Raw genomic sequence first — 12,159 nt, forward strand, 5'->3', positions numbered from 1 at the left:
TAAAGTGTTTTAGATATCTGGGAGTGGATCTGGCAGCGGATGGAACCATGGAAGCGGAAGTGGATCATAGGATGGGGGAGGGAGCGAAAATTCTGGGAGCCTTGAAGAATGTGTGGAAGTCGAGAACATTATCTCGGAAAGCAAAAATGGGTATGTTTGAAGGAATAGTGGTTCCAACAATGTTGTATGGTTGCGAGGCGTTGGCTATGGATAGAGTTGTGCGCAGGAGGATGGATGTGCTGGAAATGAGATGTTTGAGGACAATGTGTGGTGTGAGGTGGTTTGATCGAGTAAGTAACGTAAGGGTAAGAGAGATGTGTGGAAATAAAAAGAGCGTGGTTGAGAGAGCAGAAGAGGGTGTTTTGAAATGGTTTGGGCACATGGAGAGAATGAGTGAGGAAAGATTGACCAAGAGGATATATGTGTCGGAGGTGGAGGGAACGAGGAGAAGTGGGAGACCAAATTGGAGGTGGAAAGATGGAGTGAAAAAGATTTTGTGTGATCGGGGCCTGAACATGCAGGAGGGTGAAAGGAGGGCAAGGAATAGAGTGAATTGGATCGATGTGGTATACCATCGTTGACGTGCTGTCAGTGGATTGAATCAGGGCATGTGGAGCGTCTGGGGTAAACCATGGAAAGCTATGTAGGTATGTATATTTGCGTGTGTGGACGTATGTATATACGTGTGTATGGGGGTGGGTTGGGCCATTTCTTTCGTCTGTTTCCTTGCGCTACCTCGCAAACGCGGGAGACAGGGACAAAGCAAAAAAAAATATATATATATATATATTTTTTTTTTTTTCATACTATTCGCTATTTCCCGCGATAGCGAGGTAGCGTTAAGAACAGAGGACTGGGCCTTTGAGGGAATATCCTCACCTGGACCTCTTTGTTCCTTCTTTTGGAAAATTAAAAAAAAAACGAGAGGGGAGGATTTCCAGCCCCCCCGCTCCCTTCCCTTTTTGTCGCCTTCTACGACACGCAGGGAATACGTGGGAAGTATTCTTTCTCCCCATCCCCAGGGAAATATATATATATATATATATATATATATATATATATATATATATATATATATATATATATATATGTATATATATATATATATATATATATATATTTTTTTTTTTTTTTTTTTTTTTTATACTTTGTCGCTGTCTCCCGCGTTTGCGAGGTAGCGCAAGGAAACAGACGAAAGAAATGGCCCAACCCCCCCCATACACATGTACATACACACGTCCACACACACAAATATACATACCTACACAGCTTTCCATGGTTTACCCCGGACGCTTCACATGCCTTGATTCAATCCACTGACAGCACGTCAACCCCTGTATACCACATCGCTCCAATTCACTCTATTCCTTGCCCTCCCTTCACCCTCCTGCATGTTCAGGCCCCGATCACACAAAATCTTTTTCACTCCATCTTTCCACCTCCAATTTGGTCTCCCTCTTCTCCTCGTTCCCTCCACCTCCGACACATATATCCTCTTAGTCAATCTTTCCTCACTCATTCTCTCCATGTGCCCAAACCATTTTAAAACACCCTCTTCTGCTCTCTCAACCACGCTCTTTTTATTTCCACACATCTCTCTTACCCTTACGTTACTTACTCGATCAAACCACCTCACACCACACATTGTCCTCAAACATCTCATTTCCAGCACATCCATCCTCCTGCGCACAACTCTATCCATAGCCCACGCCTCGCAACCATACAACATTGTTGGAGCCACTATTCCTTCAAACATACCCATTTTTGCTTTCCGGGATAATGTTCTTGCCTTCCACACATTTTTCAACGCTCCCAGAACTTTCGCCCCCTCCCCCACCCTGTGACTCACTTCCGCTCCCATGGTTCCATCCGCTGCCAAATCCACTCCCAGATATCTAAACACTATACTTCCTCCAGTTTTTCTCCATTCAAACTTACCTCCTGATTGACTTGTCCCTCAACCCTACTGTACCTAATAACCTTGCTCTTATTCACATTTACTCTCAGCTTTCTTCTTTCACACAGTTTACCAAACTCAGTCACCAGCTTCTGCAGTTTCTCACCCAAATCAGCCACCAGCGCTGTATCATCAGTGAACTACAACTGACTCACTTCCCAAGCTCTCTCATCCACAACAGACTGCATACTTGCCCCTCTCTCCAAAGCTCTTGCATTCACCTCCCTAACAACCCCATCCATAAACAAATTAAACAACCATGGAGACATCACACACCCCTGCCACAGACCAACATATTTTTAAACAACCAATCACTTTCCTCTCTTCCTACTCGTACACATGCCTTACATCCTCAATAAAAACTCTTCACTGCCTCTGACAACTTACCTCCCACACCATATATTCTTAATACCTTCCACAGAGCATCTTTATCAACTCTATCATATGCCTTCTCCAGGTCCATAAATGCTACATACAAATCCATTTGCTTTTCTAAGTATTTCTCACATACATTCTTCAAAGCAAACACCTGATCCATACATCCTCTACCACTTCTGAAACCACACTGCTCTTCCCCAATCTGATTCTATACATGCCTTCACCCTGTCAATCAATACCCTCCCATATAATTTCCCAGGAATACTCAACAAACTTATACCTCTGTAATTTGAGCACTCAACTTTATCCCCTTTGCCTTTGTACAGTGGCACTATGCATGCATTCCGCCAATCCTCAGGCACCTCCATGAGTCATACATACATTAAATATCCTTACCAACCAATCAACAACACAGTTACCCCTTTTTTGATAAATTCCACTGCAATACCATCCAAACCCGCTGCCTTGCCAGCTTTCATCTTCTGCAAAGCTTTTACTACCTCTTTTCTGTTTACCAAATCATTCTCCCTAACCCTGTCACTTCGCACACCACCTCGACCAAAACACCCTATATCTGCCACTCTATCATCTAACACATTCAACAAACCTTCAAAATACTCACTCCATCTCCTTCTCACATCCCCACTACTTGTTATCACCTCTCCATTAGCCCCCTTCACCGATGTTCCCATTTGTTCTCTTGTTTTACTCACTTTATTTACCTCCTTCTAAAACATCTTTTTATTCTCCTTAAAATTTAATGATACTCTCTCACCCCAACTCTCTTTTACCCTCTTTTTCACCTCTTGCACCTTTCTCTTGACCTCCTGCCTCTTTCTTTTATATATCTCCCAGTCATTTGCACTATTTCCCTGTAAAACTCGTCAAATGCCTCTCTCTTCTCTTTCACTAATAATCTTACTTCTTCATCCCACCACTCACTACCCTTTCTAATCAGCCCACCTCCCACGCTTCTCATGCCACAATCATCTTTCCGCAAGCCATCACTGCTTCTTTAAATACATCCCATTCCTCCTCCACTCCCCTCACATCCCTTGCTCTCACCTTTTTCCAAATACATCCCATTCCTCCTCCACTCCCCTCACATCCCTTGCTCTCACCTTTTTCCATTCTGCACTCAGTCTCTCCTGGTACTTCCTCACACAAGTCTCCTTCCCAAGGTTACTTACTCTTACCACTCTCTTCACCCCAACATTCTCTCTTCTTTTCTGAAAACCTCTACAAATCTTCACCTCACCTCCACAAGATTATGATCGGACATCCCTCCAGTTGCACGTCTCAGCACATTTAACATCCAAAAGTCTCTCTCGCACACCAATCAATTAACAAATAATCCAATAATGCTCTCTGGCCATCTCTCCTACTTATATACATATATTTATGTATATCTCTCTTTTTAAACCAGGTATTCCCAATCACCAGTCCTTTTTCAGCACATAAATCTACAAGCTCTTCACTATTTCCATTTACAACACTGAACACCCCATGTACACCAATTATTCCCTCAACGTCCACATTACTCATCTTTGCATTCAAATCACCCATCACTATAACATGGTCTCATGCATCAAAACTACTACCACACTCACTCAGCTGCTCCCAAAACACCTGCCTCTCATGATCTTTCTTCTCATGCCTCTCATGATCTTTCTTCTCATGCCCAGGTGCATATGCACCAATAATCACTCATCTCTCTTCATCCGCTTTCAGTTTTACCCATATCAATCTAGAGTTTACTTTCTTACGCTCTATCACATGCTCCCACCACTCCTGTTTCAGGAGTAGTGCTACTCCTTCCCTTGCTCTTGTCCTCTCACCAACCCCTGACTTTACTCCCAAAACATTCCCAAACCACTTTTCCCCTTTACCCTTGAGCTTCGTTGCACTCAGAGCCAAAACATCCAGGTTCCTTTCCTCAAACATACTACCTATCTCTCCTTTTTTCTCATCTTGGTTACATCCACACACATTTAGACACCCCAATCTGAGCCTTTGAGGAAGATGATCACTCCCCACATGACTCTTTCTGTTTCCCCTTTTAGAAAGTTAAATTATATTTATTATACTTTGTCGCTGATACCCCGTGTTAGCGAGATAGTGCAAGGAAACAGATGGAAGAATGGCCCAACCCAGCCACATACACATGTATATACTTACACGTCCACACATGCACATATACATACTTATACATTTCAACATATACATATATATACATACACAGACATATACATACATACACATGTACATAATTCATACTTGCTGCCTTTAGTCATTCCCGTCGCCACCCCACCACACATGAAATGACAACCCCCTCCCCCCACATGCGCGAGAGGTAGCGCTAGGAAAAGACAGCAAAGGCTACATATGTTCACACTGTCTCTAGCTGTCATGTATAATGCACAGAAACCACAGCTCCCTTTCCACATCCAGGTCCCACAAGTTTTGAAAATATATATATATATATATATATATATATATATATATATATATATATATATATATATATATATATATATATATATATATATATATATATATATATATATATATATATATATACATAATGTGTGTATGTATAGAATATTTTTTCACGCATATTCGCTATTTCCCACTTTAGCGAGGTAGTGTTAAGAACAGAGGACCGAGCCTTTGAGGGAAAGTCATCTCTTGGCCTCCTACTCTGTTTCTACTTTAAGAAGAGTAAAACTGAAGGGGAAGATTTCCAGCCCCATGCTCCTACCACTTTTAGTTGCTTTCTACGACATGCAAGGAATATGTGGGAAGTATTCTTTTTCCCCTATCCTCAGGGATGATTATATATATATATATATATATATATATATATTTATATATATATATAGTTTAAAAGAAAGAAAATATATATATATTTTTTCTTTCATACTATTCGCCATTTCCCGCGATAGCGAGGTAGCGTTAAGAACAGAGGACTGGGCCTTTGAGGGAATACCCTCACCTGGCCCCCTTCTCTGTTCCTTCTTTTGGAAAATTAAAAAAAAAACGAGAGGGGAGGATTTCCAGCCCCCCGCTCCCTTCCCTTTTAGTCGCCTTCTACGACATGCAGGGAATACGTGGGAAGTATTCTTTCTCCCCTATCCCCAGGGATAATATATACATATATATATATATATATATATATATATATATATATATATATATATATATATATATATATAAACTAAATATTCATTGTTGAGGAAAAAGATGAGGCAAAAGGAATACTAATATCTGACAAAAAGTGATGTAGTGAATATTTATTGATAATTGTTAAATAGAGATTAGTAAACAAATCACTCTGGCTTAGCCAGTACTGACCAAGAAGTCACTTTAATCATTACTTATGTAATAAGTTCTTGCAGTCTGATTTCTCCTTGAAAGAATATAATGGTTATCTAGTATCAAAAATTTATGTAAAGTCATGTTTTGTGTACAGGATGATGTGTCCTAAAATTACCTTAGGTACCGTATCATTTTCCTAGAGGAATTCAGTGGATTGGTGGATATACCTGAGGATGTAGAAGGTGCTCAGAAATGCAGAGATTTACTGTTCGATATGCTCCACTGGGCTTTCCATTATGATTATGATTATTGAAATGTATTTTTGAATGAAATACTTATGTATATACATTTAACTAATTTTCCAGCTATTGATGAAAAGTTAAGCATTTTACAAATCACTCATGAGATCATTTTAAGTATCTATGAAGTGTTTAGATATCACATATTTATTGCTTGGAAGGTTGCATCAGCGATGCTTTATGAAACTCTTTGAGTCTTTTACTGTGGTGAGCTTCATTCATGTTAGTTAGGCCACAGTCGAAGATACACAGCAGTCATGTCACACTATCAAGTATCATTACTGCTATTGACTCAGAGGGATTGTTCAGTATAACCAAATGAGCATGGCCTCAATCCTCCACCAAACCGCAGAATTTTGGGTAGACCCATGAAGTCCCAGGTGTTAGGAAGGTCCTGTTTGGGGTGCTCATTAATAAATAGTTGAAAAAGGAAATCAAGCTAGTATTGACAGTTTTTTATGTAAATCGCATTCAGTATTATATATATCTTGTGAGTGGCATTTGCTCGATTTTTCTTGCACATGTCTGCTTGCGAGTCTCCAACAGGACCTCAAAAGTGAATCCCTCCATGTACACATTCAAATCTTACATGTATGATCCATGTGATCTTTTCTCATGAGTTACACATATGATACATGCAACTTTGCTTCATAAGATATACGTGTGATCTTGCCTTATGCAACTTATGCTCGATCCATGTACTTTTGCCTCATGAGTTCCATACATATGATCCATGAAATAATGCTCCATACAAAAACTGAATGAATTTCATAAATCTAAATAAAACAAATCTCTGTCTGATTCTGAAATTGAATGTCAAAGCCATTAAGGTATCAAGTTTGTAGATCTGCCAGACATTGAACTTTTTGTGTCATTTGTATCATACATGAGTGTCATATGAGTCGGCATAGTCTAGAGCTTATTGGCAGCCAGCCCACTCAAATGTCCCTGGCTCACTTGTTCCCCAAGTCATATGGCAATATTTGCACACAGTTTTTCTAGGGGTTCAAAGTGATGGAGAATGTCTGAAGGTGCTACTGAACCGGCCTGTAATGTTAGCTCACTTCTGTGAGCCAAGAGGCGTGAAAGTAGGGTTGGCTGGCCTCGTCCATACCCAAAGTCCATCCATGTGCCAACTGTTGCCCCTTCCCTTCCCTTCCCTTACCTTTCACTTGTCATATATAGGTATCAAACCATCCTTTTTCCACCCTTCCTTTACCATCTAGCTACAGCTATGATTTATCTTCACGTGTCTCCTCCATTTGCAGCTCCCCTATAATACTCTTATTCTTGTAGAGTGCCTAGTTCACATCTAAAATTTCCTTGGAGTCTGAAGAGACAGACTAGAAATTAAGTATCTAGTGCTTAGATGATGCAAAAGTATCCTTACTAAATCCCTAACCTTAGACTCTATACTTCATGGTTCCCAAACCTAGAGAGCTCCAAATTGAGCTATCAAGTCCCTTTTGTGTGCTGTATCTCATTGTAAGGATTTCGCATCTGGAATGCTACCCATAGGTCATTGCCTCCTTTGGTGTTGTCCTTGGGTCTCTAACCCTGAAGTGTTGCCCCTAGGTCCCTTCCCTCTAGAGTGTTAACTTTCAGTTTTTAAACCTAGAGTGCTGTCCAGATTCCTTTCCTTCCCTTTTGTGCTGCCTTCAGGTGCCTGACCAGGATGTTGTCCTCTGGTTCTTCCCCCCTCAAGTGTTGCACTTAGGTCCATTCCTTTAGTGTTTTTTTTTTTTTTTTCAGGATTCTAGCCCTTTGGAATAACGATCTTAGGTCCCTTCCCTCAAGAGTTTTGTCCTTAGATCCCTGTACTATGGAATGCAGTTCTTCAGCCTTCGCTTCCGGTGTATTGCCATTAGGTCCCTGTCTGCTGGAGAGCTGCTTGTAAGTTTTTGCTCCTGTGGTTCTCCCTCTGGTCCTTGCCATTGAATCGTTCCCTTGTAGGTGTCTGATAGTGATTCCTGTGCCATCAGACTTTATTGTGAGAACCGACTTTCATGCATTTTTTTTTTTTTTGCCCGAACATGTATGATTTCTTTTTGATACATTTAAATATATAAGACCTTTCAATATGGAGTGATTTCAGTCTAATAGATTTGATTCATCGAATTATGAGACAGTAAAATGAAGTCTGATGTAAGTGAAGTATTCATTCATTCGCTATATTGTCTCTGTTTTAGCTACAGAATTATTGTATGATGTTTTTGGAGATATTTTTCTTATATTCTGTGTCTGATTTCCCTGACTGTACTCCATGCTGAACTCCCAGCCAGTGGTCCAGGGCTGCTGAGGGACCACTTCAACTATATCTCTCTCAACCAAGACACAAGTAGTCTTGGGATACAGTCAAGTTCTTTATCCCAGCAGCCCACTGGCGGCTTTTCATGTCATGTACAATGTCTTTATAATGTGCATTATACACCGAATAAAATCTTTTCATTTACATATCTTAATTTTTTCCTTATTCATTATATGTAGTCTTTAACAGTTTCTAAACCACAAAATCTCTCCTTGAAAATGACAAAGTAACAAAATTCAAATTATTTACCCATGAGGACATGGTTTGATAATATAAACCAAGCTTTCTACCACTGGCAACTATCTTCGAAATCCTTAATAGTTAAAATCGCTTGATCAATTTACCATTCAGTATAACATTCCAAACTCTGTGGTTTATTACACTGACGGTTCTGTCGACTTTCAGAGTACCTGCATGCTGCAGCATCATTTCATTCTTGCTTGTAAAGTTTACTGAGTAAATGACAATGCTTTAACACCATAAAGGGAACAGATTGCCATTAATATGATTATCTCACTAAAGTATAATACATCATGAGACCCACTGATTCGAATGTTGCTTTTGAAACTGAAACACTTGAAACTCTGAAACATTAATGATACTGACAATACCAATCTAATTACAAATTATTTTACTGTTCGGTAATCCTCAGTCACGGGGTAGATGTGCTACCCTCAGTTGGGTTTCTAGCGTTGTTAGTTTTGGTCAATACGGGAATAAGATTACTTGACAGCTTGGCTGAACAAGCAGTCGATCCAAGACCGAATCCCAGCCACATTGAAGCAAATGAAGCGAAGGTTGAAGTCGGCCTGGAGGTGTCGTCTGCATGAAACTGGATAACCCCTACGACTTTCCTCCCTCGTCCTCTTGATATACAGCCGTTACTGACAACAAACCTTCAGTCTTTGATTACAGAGGGAAGGAGCACAACATACGCCCATCCTTCCTAGACTACCTACACTACACTTGGAAGCTTGGGTTAATCGTCTAGGCGGACGGTAACACTACATACGATAGCTTGGGCTAATCATCGTGGAGGACGGTAAGAAATGTGGAAATTGTGAGATGTTAAAGGGGAATCATTACTCCCTACATTTAGGGCGTGTCTGTGCATACAGACATAGGAGTGAAGGCATGGTACATATTTATAAGGTTAAGAGGAAGTAACACTAGTGTTAACTCTTCCCCCGTATAATGCAAATAGTAATTACAGTCTCACGGGTACTCTAGAGGGTTTTGCAATTCAAACGAAAGCTTAGGACACGTTTTCATTTCATGTGAAGCTCCATGATTTAAAAATGACCTGTGGATATAGAATTACTATATATATATATATATATATATATATATATATATATATATATATATATATATATATATATATTGAGATGTTATGTTGATTCAGCTGAAAAAAAAAATGAACTGGGTTCGTGATGGCAGATTCCTTGTTTTCAGTGAAATGTGATTTTTTATTTTGAGTGTAGAAGTCGTTACGGTGAGAATTTTTAAATTCATTACTATTGCTCCTGATAATGGCAAGATAATTGCCGCAGTGTTCAAAGCGTAATAAGTAAATAGCGTAGTCGTAATTACTGCTCCGTTCAAAGCGTATCCCTGTTATGTTCTGGCTGATCACAATTTGTGGAGGACTTGCTGGACCTAGTTACTGAAGATGGAGACAACCACAGATACAAACTTTTCATATGGAATATCTTGATGTGAATATTTTGGCTCGGTTGATGTCATTTTGGGACTCGTGGTTCACTATCTTTGTTTATCTTCACGGAAATGATTTGTCGGCACTCTTATCACACCAATGTTGAATCGTCCATTAGCTCCTTGTGCAACGCTACAGGTGAGCAAGGATGCCTCTGGAATCTCTGATGGTTAGGGGAAGGTAAGACACACTACCCATACAACAATAGCTGATGAGTATGTGTGTTTATACAGACAGATAAAGAGAGAGAGAACGTTTTTTTCCTGTTCGTTTGGATGTTATTCTGATATACTTATTGTTCTCATTATTCTTACTGGTGTTAAATAAGCTGATGATTTACACTGTCGTAATTTCGTGTCTCAACAGAGATGGTGGACCCACTTCGGTCCTTACTGAAGTACGTGAGGAAATGATAGAAAAGAAGACCTTTCAGCCAGTAGCACACTCCACCATAGGGACTATGAACCTGTGGATGCTGCCTCAGTTGGAAATCGGTAAGTACAGATACAAGTATTGAGAAAGTTTGCTCGGGAATACATGGTCTACGTAGAGGGGTCTGAATAGTTTTATAAGCCGGAGAGCAGTCCTTGAATGGAACAGTTTCCCATAACGTGTAATTATTGTTCAAGTACAAAGTTAGACTATATCGCCGACTAAGCTGGGGAAAAATATTAGGCCAGGCCTTTTAAGTGTAAGTAGCTGTTAGGAGTAGCTATAATGGTTGTGTGGGGATCGTGTAAAGTTGGTTTTCATGAGGAAATATATTATTCTTAAGCAGGAATGTCTGCACTCATGAATATCTAATGATTTTACGAAAAATTAAGACATGTAGTTTCGCTGTAGCGGTTGGTTGGTTGTTTGGGCTGTTGGCCTATCAACTGCCCGAATCATTGTGGCCGTTAACGTCAAAATAACACCTTTTCTATATGTTTAGGATAATTCTTGTACGATAGACACTCCCTTTATGCGACTGGCCCATATTTCCTTGGAAATGATAGTGAAAAATTTAAGTTACTGGTTGAGTTGTCTCACCCAGTGCTAACAAGAGAACGTATAGTATTGCTAAGTTCAGAGGGTAATGATATTAGATTTTAAAGTTGGAAACACTGTTGGTTAAGGAAAAATATTCACATATATTTGTAAAACAGAACTGCCGTTTTAAGGTGCTATGTTGATAAGCTGTGTAATGTTTTAATCGTTTTATAGGTTTTCGACATTCATGTATAAACAAGATAATGTTCAGATATGATTCGAGTCGAGCTACTGTAATGCAGCAGTTTTGTACTTGCTCTTGAAAATTAAATTTGGGACACCTTTTGTGAATTTGAAGGATATAGATCTCTGTGAAATAAGCCTAAGCAATACCAAATAGAAACACTATTATGTAAAAATGCTGTTGAAGTTTTTTTTTTTTCGTTTATAGAACTTAATGTGCTGAGTATGTAGAATATATGGGAAACAAGGAAATTAAAGGTTTCGTATCATAATGTAGAAAAGCAAATTCCAGTGGTGTACTTTAAGTAAAAGATGAGTTGCATCGAAACGACACCAAACTTTGAGGCATCGAGATTCGCGCTCGTATCCATGCACTCGTATATCTTTTATTTTATTATCTTGTACAGTTGAGAAGAACGTTCCTTAGTGGATGCTGTTGGCCAAATACTTTTGTTCCATTCCTTAGTATATGCGGTAGGGGAAATACTTTTACTTTATTCCTTGGTACATACGGTAGATCAAATACTTTTCTTCCGTTCCATAGTGCATGTGTAGTTGCCCTTGACATTTCTAAGGCTTTTGACAGGATGTGGCATCGGAGTCTCATCTCTAAGCTCCACTCTTTTGGCTTCCCTTCCTCACTTTGCTCCTTCATATCAAGCCTCCTCTCCGGCCGATCTGTCTCTGGTTGTAGATGGATCAGCCTCACCCCTTTTCTCCATCAACAGCGGTGTCCCTCAAGGTTCTATCCTGACCCCTACTCTTTCTCTTCTTTTTTTTCAACGATTTCTTCTCCACAAATAATCCATTGCACTCATACACTGACGACTCAACACTGCATTTATCCACATCCTTCGATTATGTCCTCCCACTTGATTTGCATCTCGCCTTGACACAGCTTCCTCAATAAACTCAGATTTGACCAGGATATCTCAGTGAGATAGACGATATCTAGTTAAGTTTAATG

General features: G+C 39.7%; 1 protein-coding gene across 1 annotated transcript in view; it reads left to right on the forward strand.

Annotated features, from left to right (window-relative positions):
• The first annotated feature begins 9,164 nt into the window (after positions 1–9,164).
• Positions 9,165–12,159, forward strand: part of kel (kelch protein) — a 300,707-nt gene continuing 297,712 nt past the window's right edge. Inside the window, exons 1-2 of the mRNA XM_071685307.1 lie at positions 9,165–9,302; positions 10,344–10,471. The gene's annotated coding sequence lies outside the window, so the exon portion shown is untranslated. The remainder of the gene's footprint in view (positions 9,303–10,343; positions 10,472–12,159) is intronic.

Source organism: Panulirus ornatus, chromosome 3 (genome assembly GCF_036320965.1).
Source record: "Panulirus ornatus isolate Po-2019 chromosome 3, ASM3632096v1, whole genome shotgun sequence".
Classification (NCBI taxonomy): Eukaryota; Metazoa; Arthropoda; class Malacostraca; order Decapoda; family Palinuridae; genus Panulirus; species Panulirus ornatus.